General features: G+C 42.9%; 1 protein-coding gene across 1 annotated transcript in view; it reads right to left on the bottom strand.

Moving 5' to 3' along the window:
• The window catches only part of LOC150091508 (beta-1,4-glucuronyltransferase 1-like), a 155,060-nt gene extending 154,736 nt beyond the window's left edge, over positions 1-324 (bottom strand). The window contains exon 1 of the mRNA XM_090376024.1: positions 305-324. The gene's annotated coding sequence lies outside the window, so the exon portion shown is untranslated. The remainder of the gene's footprint in view (positions 1-304) is intronic.
• Positions 325-6,000: the final 5,676 nt, after the last annotated feature.

Below are 6,000 nucleotides of genomic sequence, written 5' to 3' on the forward strand. Positions count from 1 at the left end.
TTTATATAGAGGTACTAAGTAAACATTAATTATAGATCACCACAAATTTAAAAGATACTGTACGCCTTTTTATAATGAAATAAACATATAAATTAAAAAATAATAATAAGTTTAAGTAACTTAAACCCAAATTACGTGGCACCCCTGGAACGTTGTTGCGGCACCCCGGTTGAAAACCACTGGTCTAACAGGTTGTATAATACAGAAAAAACGTTTAGATAATTTTTAATTATAATTAAATACTTTATTTAAATTTTACATTTAAATGAAAGAGCAATATTATATAAAAGGATAAAATTCTCACCAAGAAAGTTCAGGAAATGCTTCCTCTCTGTAGCTTGACAATTGCAATTCTGATGAAACTCTCAATTCGTAGTCTAGTTGCGTTCGAGAGTATGCGAGATATTAGTAATAGATAATTAGATATCTATTATTGTTTGGAGTGACGTGTTAAATGTATCGAAAAATAAATATATAAATAAAAACGAGACAGCTTGCTAGTGAGATTGGAACTAGCATGAGATGACCAAAATAACAGAATAAAGTTAAACTATCCAGACAAAGTAAATTAAAACTTATTGTAGAAAATGAAACAAAGCTGCTGTTGTAGGGTTTTAGGAGCATTAGTGACTAAGGCTATATTGCTTCGTGTATATTTTCTGTAAATCGCTGTATTCTGAGGTAGATTTTCTGTTTGATAGACGAAAAACCTGAGTTTCCGGGTTAAAAAAAAAAAACAACAAAAAAAAAAACATGCTGCTCTCGCCTTAGTCTGACTAACTCAGCCACGTTGTGAAAAATAAATAAAATAAAAAATAAATTCCCATAAAGATTCCTCTCATCATTGACGAGTCTTGAGCTCGTGTCTTTTTGGCGATTCTATCGAATGTGCTACCCGCGAGGGCCATGAAACAACGCAAATAGATTGTTGAGGTATTACGAACATGTCTAATTAATCTAGTGTCAGGCACCCTCCTTTTCGATTGATGGTTGTATATCCGTAACATCTTATTAAAAGGATTCTTTGAAGATTTTTCTGTGGTACTATGAGACCGTAGGCGAAAGTAGCATCAACTACTCATCGCGTAGATGCTCAAGTAGCATCTACTTATTCTACTACATTAAACCACGCATGGTTCAGTTGGACTTTTCAAACCTTCCATATTATTATTGTTTCTTTCTTCTCCTAATGAGGTTTTTCCCATCCCGCGATGGATAATAGTATGAGGTTCGTGGGATGGTTGTTATGTTCGGTGACTATTACTGATTCGGGAACTCTCTGTCTATCCTGCAGGTGTTCAGGATCCCAGCTATCTGGAGTTCTTTGTAGGTGTTCTCTGGAGACCTATTGCTGTTGGGTTTTTATGAAGATGCTTTGGCACCATCCTCATCGTTTAACAGTGAATGGAATGGTCATTACCTGTTCCATATGCCACAATTCTTTGACTTCCTGTCTTAGGTTTGAGTATTTCCTGAACAAAAAAGGAACAAATACTTGTTCGTTTTTGTGCCCATTTAACTCCCCATATTAAAATTCTGAATCTCTTATATTTCAGTGTCAATATGTGTCTCATATCCCCAAAATGGTCGTATTGGCCGTATCTACCAAATATTGCGCTATTTGGTAGATACGACCAAATAATGATCATGGCATATGGAACAGGTAATGACCATCCCATTCACTGTGTCAACGATGAGGATGGGCTCGAAAGATTGGGAAAGGATCCGTTGTTGATGCATTTACTAAAATTGAAAATGTCATTCTCAACAAAAGCTTTCCTCAAATGACTGCCGGCTTTAACTTCAATTAATTCTAGCTGAAAGGATTTTCTACTTCAACAACATTTACTATATAATGCAATTTTTCAGAGTATCTTACTATATGGATCTGAGATATGGACTATAAAGGAAAGGCAAAGGAAGAAATTGCTATCTGTCGAGATGGATTTTTGGAGAAGATCAGCCCGAAGATCTAAACTAGAAAGGGTTAGGAATGAAGACATAAGAAAAGCAATGGACGCTCAAATAAACATAATCAACAAAATAGAACAAAAAAGATTAGAATGGTATGGACATGTTATGAGAATGGGGGAAGACAGATTACCTAAAAAAGCAATGGAATGGACACCCCCCCCCCTAGAAAATTGAAATTGAAGAATGGAGACTGGGAGGACAGAAAAGAGTGGAAGAACAAAATTACATTATAAAAAAAAAAAGAAAAAAAAGTTAGGTCGAGGATAACTGTTGATACAAAGGAGCAACCCAAGAGGAAGAACAACAACATTTATGCTAAATGGAAAAAATTTAAGCTGGAGTCTATGATTCCTGATCTGCAAATTTCTGATCAAATTCGTTTATAAGGCCTTATAAACGAATTAAGTTTAAAAAATGCTGCGTATTTTTTAAAACTTAATCGTCGCAGCACGTCTTGCTGAAAGTGTTATGAAGTGGTTAGTTTTTTTTTTTTTTTAAGAAGTAACCGTTTACAAAACATCTTTAATTTTTCGGTAAAGGCTGTAACACGCTCTTAGAAACATTTATTAGTTGATTCTTTCCTTGTAGCTTTATGTTCAATTCAGCAAGATATTTGTTCGTATCTACTAAGAAGGCGGAGAACTAAACTAGTGGAGATGTTGCTCCGACTCTACCTATTCGTGAATCCAGTGGCCACTGAGAGCAGCACCATGGGTAAACAGCTGGCCGCTGAGGCAACACCACCTAGATGTAAGGCCGCCTGCGGACTGAAACAGATTGCGTTTGTGAACTAGAGTAATCTTTTTGGCACTTACGTATTATCCGCAAAACCGCACATCGCGGAACGTACAGTACGACCAACGTGTCAACCAGTTATGTCAACGCATAAAAGTTTTTGTATTCTTAATTTATCTACCACACTTAAGAAAGGTTGGCGGGCCGGATGATAATCTTCGGCGGAGCGCATTCTGGCCCGCTGGCCATATGTTTGACAACCCTGGTCTAGAATACTAATTAGAGATCTGTCTGATTGTCTGCGCAATAGACCACAGAGCAATAACCTTCCAACTAAACCGAACAATAGCCAGAAGCACAACACCCAGACAAATACAGCACAGATACGCCATAGGAAAAGCAGACTGGCCCAAATTCCAACAGACCATACGGGTGGCCGCCCACACATTCAATACAGAAGAGACAACCCCAGACCAACACCAGGCAAAACTGGTGAGACTTATCACAGAAGCGGCGGACAAATCTATCAAAAGAAAGAAACCATCTCCGGGGGCGGTACCCTGGTGGAACCCTGAGCTTCAGCAACTAAGGCAGGTAGCAAACACCTGTCGGAAAAAATTCCAGCGGGCTAGACGTGATTGGCCTACTGCAGAAGTAGAGGCGCTCCGGGAACGATACCGCACTGCAAGGAATCAATACACAGCAAAAATCAGAGAAAGAAAACAGCGTACATGGGAACACCTAGTTTCCACGACAGGAAATGACAACCCCTGGGGAGTGGTCTATCGGGTGACTACAAATAGGCTTCCCAGAGGCGAGGTACTCCCAGCAATGAGGAAACCGCAAGGGGGGTTCACAAAGACGTGGCACGAAACTGTCAACAATATTTTGGATGCTATGTTTCTGCAGCACACTGATCCCGCTACGCCAGAACAAGTACTGCTCTGCCAACAGAACAGGATATACACAACCCAGCAAATTGAGGAACCTTTCACCAAGATTGAGTTGGAGATCGCGGCGGCCAAGCTGAGAAACAAAACGTCCCCAGGCGAAGATCTCCTAGAGCCAGAGATCATCAAGAAAGCAGTGGACACTATCCCGGAGGAAATACTGAAACTATACAATAAATGCCTCAAAGAAGGCTACTTCCCGTGCAGTTGGAGGGTGGCGACGCTCCGGCTAATCTTGAAGAATCCCACGAAGAGGCAGGACCTCCCAGGGTCCTATCGCCCGATAGCGCTCCTGACAGTTCTCAGCAAGCTTCTTGAACATCTCCTGCGAAACAGGATAGAGAAGCACTATAGAAACGCAGGCCTAGAGTCACCCAAACAATTTGGATTTCGAAAAGGATACTCCACCACCGATGCCCTACGCAGCATCATCAACGCTGCAACAGAAACAGACCGCAAATACTTTCTTGCCATCGCGGTTGACTTTGCCGGGGCGTTTGACACCCTCTGGTGGCCAAGCGTCCTCAGCAGGCTCCGTGAGGCCAAACTCCCAAGTAATCTCTACAATTGCATCAGCAGTTACCTATGCGACAGGTCAGTAAAAGTCACTGCTCCTTACTGTACAATAACCAGACGCATCTACAGAGGATGCCCACAGGGCTCCGTCCTGGGCCCACTGCTCTGGAACGTGGTCCTGGACGGATTCCTCAACCTCAACCTCGGAAATGCAACCTCCCATGCGTATGCGGATGACCTTGTCCTGACACTGGCAGAAAACTCCAGGGCACAGCTGGAAAACACAGCAAACCGGGCGCTCGCCACTCTACAACAATGGGCTGACGAAAATAACCTGAAGATATCATCCACTAAGACAAGCTCCATCCTACTTCGGGGAACCCTGGACACCAGGAGACCCCCCCAAATAAAAGTACAAGGAACCACCGTCAAGCTGACCACAGAAATGAAATTTCTTGGGGTTGTCCTTGATAGAAACCTATCCTTCACTCCCCATCTTAACTATCTCAGAAACAAAATCAGAAATTACTCGTCACTATTTGCAAGAATCACCCGCAAGGACTGGGGCATAAAGAAGAAAACCCTTGCTCTTTTTCACAAAACTGTGTTCCTGCCAGTCATCCTCTATGCCTCGGGTGTCTGGTACAAGAAAGCAACCACTGCAACTAATAAAAGAAAACTAGAAACCATACAGAGGTACATCTTACTGACTATCTCACGAGCTTGCAAAACAGTGAGTACACACGCGCTTCAGGTGCTCACGGGTGCCCTCCCCTTGGACCTGGAAGTGATACGCAGTGGACTCCTCTACAGCCTTTCCAGAGGCATTCCGGATACCTGCCTAAATTTCACATTAAATGTAGCCATCGAACCGAAAATAGAGAAAAGAAGACTAACTGTATATCTTCAGCAAACCTGGCAAACACGGTGGCAAAACTCAACAAAAGGGCAAATAACGCGAAAATTCCTCCCAACTGTCTCGGCCGTATACCCAAAATACCCAAGCTGGCTCTCCCCAGGATTGCTGGCCACGTACCTCCTAACTGGCCACGGCGCCATCAGATTCAAACTAATGACCTTTGGACTGAGCAACACTGCCCTCTGTCATTGTGGCTTAGTGGAAACGTGGGAGCATTTAATGTACCACTGCAAGCTTTATGAAGACCTCCGATGCCGACTAATTACGGAATTACATTATGTACCAGAGAATCAAGAGGAACGCTTATTGGAGGAAGAGCATAGCTACAAAGCACTGGCAAACTTTGCACAAGATCTTTTTCACAGAAGGTATACTCTTCCGCCCCCACAGCCACAATAGCGTTTCTCAGGCTCACAATATATGACTTTGCAAACAACCATATAAGGTGCACGGACAGTCACCATCAAGACAATCCACAAAGGGATTGCATCCCAGGAAGAAACAGCATTAAAAAAAAAAAAAAAAAAAAAAATTGGACAAACTCGGATCCAACAAATGGACCCAGGATCCAATAACTAATGACCATGACTCCAGATAGAGACATAAGTACAGACTGGACTAAATACCCACAACTACGGACCTGACTAAGACACCTGTCCTGCTGCCAAGTGACAACCACAGACAGGAACCTACACACGGATGGGACAACAAGGACCTGACTCAAGCAGACATGCAGCCGCCAGGCCATATGGCGACCTGTGCCGGCTCCCTTGCCGGGCACACTTTCCTCCCTTCCCTGGCAGAGGGGGAGGCGACAGCCTTCTTGTTGCCTCCCCCCTGCCATCCCACATCTTTCTCTCTGGTGGGGCATGGGCATGCCCCACTGGCACATGCTGGGGTCGTCTA

This window comes from Mastigoproctus giganteus, chromosome 1 (genome assembly GCF_048544385.1).
Source record: "Mastigoproctus giganteus isolate SK-2022 chromosome 1, ASM4854438v1, whole genome shotgun sequence".
Taxonomy (NCBI): Eukaryota; Metazoa; Arthropoda; class Arachnida; order Uropygi; family Thelyphonidae; genus Mastigoproctus; species Mastigoproctus giganteus.